This window comes from Pseudophryne corroboree, chromosome 5 (genome assembly GCF_028390025.1).
Source record: "Pseudophryne corroboree isolate aPseCor3 chromosome 5, aPseCor3.hap2, whole genome shotgun sequence".
In the NCBI taxonomy this organism is placed as follows: Eukaryota; Metazoa; Chordata; class Amphibia; order Anura; family Myobatrachidae; genus Pseudophryne; species Pseudophryne corroboree.
The window spans coordinates 666,185,360-666,193,530 of record NC_086448.1 but is presented as its reverse complement, the minus strand read 5'-3'; the positions used below and the strand labels follow the sequence as shown (position 1 = coordinate 666,193,530).

General features: G+C 52.8%; 1 non-coding gene across 1 annotated transcript; it reads right to left on the bottom strand.

Annotated features, from left to right (window-relative positions):
* Window positions 1-1,387: 1,387 nt before the first annotated feature.
* On the bottom strand, window positions 1,388-1,494 carry LOC134931342 (U6 spliceosomal RNA). Its single transcript, XR_010179102.1, has one exon. It is a non-coding gene; the product is annotated as a U6 spliceosomal RNA (small nuclear RNA).
* Window positions 1,495-8,171: the final 6,677 nt, after the last annotated feature.

Here is an 8,171-nt window from a genome sequence, read left to right as displayed (position 1 = left end):
CAATACAAATATACACCAAACTTAAACAACGCAGAGGCCCAGCACCCGAATCGCAGCTGCCGCAGTCCGCGCAGCTGCCCCAATCCGCAAGGAATTGGTACCATTGCCCTGAAGCCCATCCACACGCCATCAGAAAAAGGAGTGCTACCAACCCACTAGCATCAGTCCACTAGCAGAAAACTGAATAACCTAGGAGGGGACTCCCCACCCCTCCGAAAGCATAATCCACATTGTGCAGGACTTACCACCCCTTACTCCAGCAGAGCAATGAACGAAACCGCATGGTAACATCCGTAGTCCACCCGCAAGGAGAGGACGCTCGCCGACCTACCAAAAGGGGGTGCCCCACAATGACCACTTATGCACACCCTTGACCGCAGGCTGGTAGCGACCTGACGCCAAACTGCAATACTAAGCACACACTCAGCGGCCCCGCACCTGAATCGCTTCTGCTGAAGAAACCGCCACCGCAGCATGCGTAACTGCCCCCATTCACAAGGAATGGGTACCATAGCCCGAAAACGTATCCAACGTACACCAGTCAGACACCACGCAGACGCCCAGCACTGGAATTGCTGCCGCGGCCAAACCTGCCACCGCAGCATGCGCAGCAACTTCAATCTGCAATGAACAGTCACCCTAGGTGTAAAACACAAAACAAAGCAAATCCCCAGCGGCCCAGCACCCGAAAACGCTGCCGCCGAAGAACCCGCCACCTGCAGCATGCGTAGATGCCCCCATCCGCAAGGAATGGGTACCCCAGCCTTAAAACACCATACAATGCACCGTCCCCGCGGCCCAGCACCCGAAGTGCTGCCGCTGAAGAACGTGCCGCTGCAGCATGCGCAACAGCACCCAATCCGCAAAGAATGGGTACCAGAGCCCGAAAACCTTATCCAAACATACAGAGACTGCATAGCACACAGACTCCCATCAGCCCAGCACCCGAAGCGCTGCCGCTGAAAAACCCGTCACTGCAGCATGCACAACAGCCCCAAACCGCAAGGAAACTGGCATCAACAGCCCAAAAACCCTACCCAAATGCACAGAGGCTGTATACCACGCTTATCCCCAGCAGCTGTCACCGAAGAACCCGCCGCCGCAGCAGGCATAGTCGCCCCAATCCGCAAGGAAATGGGTACCCTGGACCCCCCACTGCAAGCCCCCGGGAACCACCATAGCCGTAACACTACAGAAACTGGAAAACTAGCGAAGAGGACCCAGGAGGGCACACAAAAGAAAAACGGCCATCCCCCCAAAGGCCGCACCGGACACACACCCTCGCCAAAGGCAATGTGCCACCATCCGTAAGTGCCTGTGCTCTAAAAGGGGGAAACTAATGACCCCGGCCATCCCAATCCCCTGCAGAACCTGCAACTCGGCACAGGAAAATATGGAACGCCTCACGATTTGCGTGGCATCCTTGCGCAGGGGCCATACTAATATTCTCTGAATCGTCCCAATATTCAGTACCTGTGCTGCCAAGCCGACCACCATCCAGGCGCCCCGCCGTAAAAACACCACTGAAAGGCAAAACTGGCACAAAGACGACCTGTCACCGGCCACCAACCCCCTGAACCGGAACACCCAATGAAAAACCCAGCGCAAAAGCTAGCCTGAGCAGCGCAACCTCACGAACCAGACTATGTCCCGCCTGGCCGAACCCGAAAGGGGCCACCAAACTTCACCTAAGTGTACCGAAATCGACGTGCCTACCCAAAAGCTGCCGCCATAGGGTGCCCCGTCGCCCATCCCATAAAGGCCATGGATAGCACGAAGGACCTGATAGAGCAGCCAGCCGCAGTAGTACGGAGCGAAAAAGAAGTACCCGCAAGGGCAGACGCCCTGGCTGCCCCAGACCTGCCATCCCAGGAAAAACCCCGCAGACCGAGGCCCTCAAAGTACCGAAGGCGACCCAATAAAAACCACCCCACCAGAGTAAACAAACCTACCCAAGAACGCCAATGAACCCTGACAATCGGAACCAGCATCCGCAGCATCGGAGGAGCTATCACCAGCCCTTCCAGGTAGCTGGACCAACTCGGCCACCCAGACACAAGTCAGACACCAAAGAAAACATCAAACAGCCATCCCAGGCACCAATGCATGCAATGCCGCAAAGGAAATGCAACCATGCCTCGCCCCCCCCGGGTGCCATGCCCGGGTCGCAATGCTGGGAAACCAACACCGCGCCGCCAACGACTGGGAACCAGATGACATAAACAGGCGGAGGGCAGAGGGGGAGGACGGACGTCGATATAAAAGCGTGAACCACCCCCGGGAAGCACCCAGAGAAAGAAAAACAAGGCCCCGGAAAAGCAGTAGGCAATAAAACCCCATGTGGGTGAACAAAGGTGACAGAAATGGGCACCCACCCGGGAACACACCGGTAACAGTGGAAGGGCCCTCCGTGCCACCTACCCCTGGCCCCTGAAGGAGTGGAAAGTGTTCCGCTCGCGAATGGTGAGCACCCCGACTGTGTGACCGCCCCGCAAGAGTGGTAAACACGAATTCACCCCCACCCTGCACCTACCAAAATCCGAAGCAAACACCAAGTCTCATCCCCCTAGGGCGGGAGCCTGTGCCAATAGGACAGTCCATGGCCTGAGCACCAGCATGGTAGGCAGAATCCATGACATTAAGAGGCCCATGCACCCCCAACCGAGCTAGCTGCAACCACCAAGAAATTCATGCGTCCCCAGCTGTAGCACGACCATCGTAATGTAGAACATGGCCACCCGACTCTTTCTAATCGCATCCACAACCTACCCCGCTAAACAAAAAATGGCACCTACGACCCACCAGTATATGTGCGGAGTAGCGAGGAACCCACATACGTATGGGGAGAACATAAGAACTCCACAAGTCAGAGCCACGGTGGGAAACGACCGCATGACCATAGTGCAGTGAGGCAGCAATGCCGCCGTCACCGTCCGCACCGCCTGTAACCCCCTACATAGCACCAAGAACCTGGCAACCAAACATCAGCGAGCCGTCATGCCCGTAACCACCGGCACCCCGCTGCACCCAGACGCGCAGTAAGCAAGGCAAACTTATGCGGGCGAACTTAAAACTAAACAATGCTAAAGGAACAAAGAAACAGCATGCTCACCGTTACCTGAAGGACCCGGAACCACCCCAGCCGACAACAATCCTGACCGAACCTCTCCAGCAGACCCCAACACCGAATCTTCTCCTGGCCATCGACTCGTGGACCCCCATTCCGTGGTCCTGACGATGCCCGAACAGGAAAAGCATAGCTGGGAAGAAAAACGTGAGCGCTAACGGGGAGCAGGAACCGCCGCGCGACAAAGAGCCGCCGGGAAAGCGGTACGGGGGACAGATGCGCAACAGAGAGGAACTGGAACCTGGGGGACTGGCGTGGAAGAAGGGAAGGGGGTACCGGCCAACGATGGGAGCCAACCAGGGAGGCCTGAGAGGACACCACCAGCAACCCCCATAATGCCCAGCAAGGGGGGGGGGGGGCGCAGATCCACCAATAGGGAGGGGCGCAGCAGAACGCACATGCCCAATGGCCGGGGGACCCTGAAGAGCGCCCACGAAGGGCGCAGGGGCACACCTAAGCACTGCAGGGCCCCAGGAGGAACCCCCGTGACCCCCGGAGGAACCCCATGACCCGACCCCCAGGGACCAGACTGGGGCAACAAAAACCCACCCATTTGACTAAGCTGGGGGCCCCAGGTGGTAACACCTGGGAGCCAGGAACCACAAAGCCAACCAAAATGCCCGGCAGGCGCGAGGAAAAGGGGAGGACAATATGTGCGGGCACCCACCGTGACATCCTAGAGCGCCCAGTGGGGAGCGGGCCAAGCTTCCCCCAGGGGAAACCGCAGTAGTACCCAGCCCAGAAACCCTGATAGCGGGCACCGAGAATGCCCCCACATGTTGCCGTGCGCCGGAGAAATGAGCCCAACCTGAAGAAGGTAGCCGGGAGGAGCCCGAGGAGCCCGGGGACTCTCCCCCCCCCCCCCACCGACACCGGAATATGAGCAGCGTGAAAAACCGGAAGCCCTACCGCGGACCCGCACCTCAGATCCTCCCGCTGCAGCGCCAGCACAGTGCTTGCCGCACAGGGGACCCAAAGACCCGAAGCCCGGCCATCGGAGGTAAAGGTGCCAGCGGGCGGAGCTCAGTAGCACCGCACCAGACAGCGGCGCCTCACAGCCTCCCCGCCGGGAACCATAAAACATAGACACTGCGGCAGTGCAGCGTCCGACGCACGCCGCCGGGAGGGGGAAGGGGCGCCTAATGGGCCCCGCTCCAGGGGCCAAGACACAGACCCGGGCCTCACACATGCAGGTGCGGCATGGGCACGAGCCGTGCCCACCAGCGGGAGGGAAAACACCAGAACGGGGCCTGCAGGACTACAGTGGAGGGAGGGGGAGACGGGGCTGTAAGAGGGGGAACAATGTGGGAAAACAATATATGAAAACAAACATCATAAGAGGGACAGAAAAGCATCAGATGAAAATAAAAATATAAACAGTCACAGAGACTCTGTAACTTAGCTTTCCAAATGGCAAGAGGAAGTATGAAACACATGACCCAAGCTTTTATATGCACTGAAGCCGACACCCACAAATCCTTATGGACAAGGAAAACAACCTATAGAAAATTCCCAAGGTCCCTTGGAAAAACTACCTAGCAACTGCTTTGTCATAAACAACCAATCACAAAAAATGGGGCTCTTATATGGTCTCGTTCTTATTCAGCCCTCATCTAATCTTAGCATGCATAAAATGGGGAATTGATGCAAGGGACGAGAGTATTATACTTATTATATAAATCATTAGTGAGGCCACATCTTGAATACGGTGTGCAATTTTGAGCAGCAAATTACAAAAAGGATATCCTGGAGCTAGAAAAGGTTCAGAGGCGGGTGACCAAACTAATCAAGGGCATGGAGACGCTGGAATACGAGGAAAGGCTTGCAAGGCTAGGCATGTTTACATTGGAAGAGAGGTGACTAAGAGGGGACATGATCAACATCTACAATTATATAAGGGGTCAATACACAGAGCTTAGGAGAGACCTGTTTTCTATAAGATCAACACAGAGGACACGTGGTCACTCGCTCAGGTTAGAGGAGAGGAGTTTCCTCACATTGGAGGCGAAAAGGTTTTTTCACAGTAAGGACAATACATGTTTGGAGTTCCCTGCCTGAGAGAGTAGTAATGAGGTACTCAGTCAACACCTTTAAGAATGGGTTAGATAAATTCCTATTGGATAAAGATATTCAGGGTTATGGTGCGTAGGCATGCATTATAGTTAATATAACTTAGTCCTAACATAAAAATAACTAGTCCTATAATAAGACTGCATAGGAGACCACATATAGGTTGAACTCGATGGACAATTGTCTTTTTTCAACCTTAGTTACTATGTTACCATAGCAGGGACAGAGCGGGCCCCCACCCCGATCCGGTCATAAAATGAATAATTTTTCTAGACAAACTGGAGCTGAAGAAAAATCTTAACACTATAGAAACAAAAAATAAATTACAATATAAACTAATCCATTTAGAAATAAAACACATTGGGCCTTATTCCGAGTTGGGAATAAAAGCAAAAATAGAGCAAGTACTGTAACTATGTACAGTACAAACATTAGAGATGAGCGCCTGAAATTTTTCGGGTTTTGTGTTTTGGTTTTGGGTTCGGTTCCGCGGCCGTGTTTTGGGTTCGAACGCGTTTTGGCAAAACCTCACCGAATTTTTTTTGTCGGATTCAGGTGTGTTTTGGATTCGGGTGTTTTTTTCAAAAAACACTAAAAAACAGCTTAAATCATAGAATTTGGGGGTCATTTTGATCCCAAAGTATTATTAACCTCAAAAACCATAATTTACACTCATTTTCAGTCTATTCTGAATACCTCACACCTCACAATATTATTTTTAGTCCTAAAATTTGCACCGAGGTCGCTGTGTGAGTAAGATAAGCGACCCTAGTGGCCGACACAAACACCGGGCCCATCTAGGAGTGGCACTGCAGTGTCACGCAGGATGTCCCTTCCAAAAAACCCTCCCCAAACAGCACATGACGCAAAGAAAAAAAGAGGCGCAATGAGGTAGCTGTGTGAGTAAGATTAGCGACCCTAGTGGCCGACACAAACACCGGGCCCATCTAGGAGTGGCACTGCAGTGTCACGCAGGATGGCCCTTCCAAAAAACCCTCCCCAAACAGCACATGACGCAAAGAAAAAAAGAGGCGCAATGAGGTAGCTGTGTGAGTAAGATTAGCGACCCTAGTGGCCGACACAAACACCGGGCCCATCTAGGAGTGGCACTGCAGTGTCACGCAGGATGTCCCTTCCAAAAAACCCTCCCCAAACAGCACATGACGCAAAGAAAAAAAGAGGCGCAATGAGGTAGCTGTGTGAGTAAGATTAGCGACCCTAGTGGCCGACACAAACACCGGGCCCATCTAGGAGTGGCACTGCAGTGTCACGCAGGATGTCCCTTCCAAAAAACCCTCCCCAAACAGCACATGACGCAAAGAAAAAAAGAGGCGCAATGAGGTAGCTGACTGTGTGAGTAAGATTAGCGACCCTAGTGGCCGACACAAACACCGGGCCCATCTAGGAGTGGCACTGCAGTGTCACGCAGGATGTCCCTTCCAAAAAACCCTCCCCAATCAGCACATGATGCAAAGAAAAAGAAAAGAAAAAAGAGGTGCAAGATGGAATTGTCCTTGGGCCCTCCCACCCACCCTTATGTTGTATAAACAAAACAGGACATGCACACTTTAACCAACCCATCATTTCAGTGACAGGGTCTGCCACACGACTGTGACTGATATGACGGGTTGGTTTGGACCCCCCCAAAAAAAGAAGCAATTAATCTCTCCTTGCACAAACTGGCTCTACAGAGGCAAGATGTCCACCTCATCTTCACCCTCCGATATATCACCGTGTACATCCCCCTCCTCACAGATTATCAATTCGTCCCCACTGGAATCCACCATCTCAGCTCCCTGTGTACTTTGTGGAGGCAATTGCTGCTGGTCAATGTCTCCGCGGAGGAATTGATTATAATTCATTTTAATGAACATCATCTTCTCCACATTTTCTGGATGTAACCTCGTACGCCGATTGCTGACAAGGTGAGCGGCGGCACTAAACACTCTTTCGGAGTACACACTTGTGGGAGGGCAACTTAGGTAGAATAAAGCCAGTTTGTGCAAGGGCCTCCAAATTGCCTCTTTTTCCTGCCAGTATAAGTACGGACTGTGTGACGTGCCTACTTGGATGCGGTCACTCATATAATCCTCCACCATTCTATCAATGTTGAGAGAATCATATGCAGTGACAGTAGACGACATGTCCGTAATCGTTGTCAGGTCCTTCAGTCCGGACCAGATGTCAGCATCAGCAGTCGCTCCAGACTGCCCTGCATCACCGCCAGCGGGTGGGCTCGGAATTCTGAGCCTTTTCCTCGCACCCCCAGTTGCGGGAGAATGTGAAGGAGGAGATGTTGACAGGTCGCGTTCCGCTTGACTTGACAATTTTGTCACCAGCAGGTCTTTCAACCCCAGCAGACCTGTGTCTGCCGGAAAGAGAGATCCAAGGTAGGCTTTAAATCTAGGATCGAGCACGGTGGCCAAAATGTAGTGCTCTGATTTCAACAGATTGACCACCCGTGAATCCTTGTTAAGCGAATTAAGGGCTGCATCCACAAGTCCCACATGCCTAGCGGAATCGCTCCCTTTTAGCTCCTTCTTCAATGCCTCCAGCTTCTTCTGCAAAAGCCTGATGAGGGGAATGACCTGACTCAGGCTGGCAGTGTCTGAACTGACTTCACGTGTGGCAAGTTCAAAGGGCATCAGAACCTTGCACAACGTTGAAATCATTCTCCACTGCACTTGAGACAGGTGCATTCCACCTCCTATATCGTGCTCAATTGTATAGGCTTGAATGGCCTTTTGCTGCTCCTCCAACCTCTGAAGCATATAGAGGGTTGAATTCCACCTCGTTACCACTTCTTGCTTCAGATGATGGCAGGGCAGGTTCAGTAGTTTTTGGTGGTGCTCCAGTCTTCTGTACGTGGTGCCTGTACGCCGAAAGTGCCCCGCAATTTTTCTGGCCACCGACAGCATCTCTTGCACGCCCCTGTCGTTTTTTAAAAAATTCTGCACCACCAAATTCAAGGTAT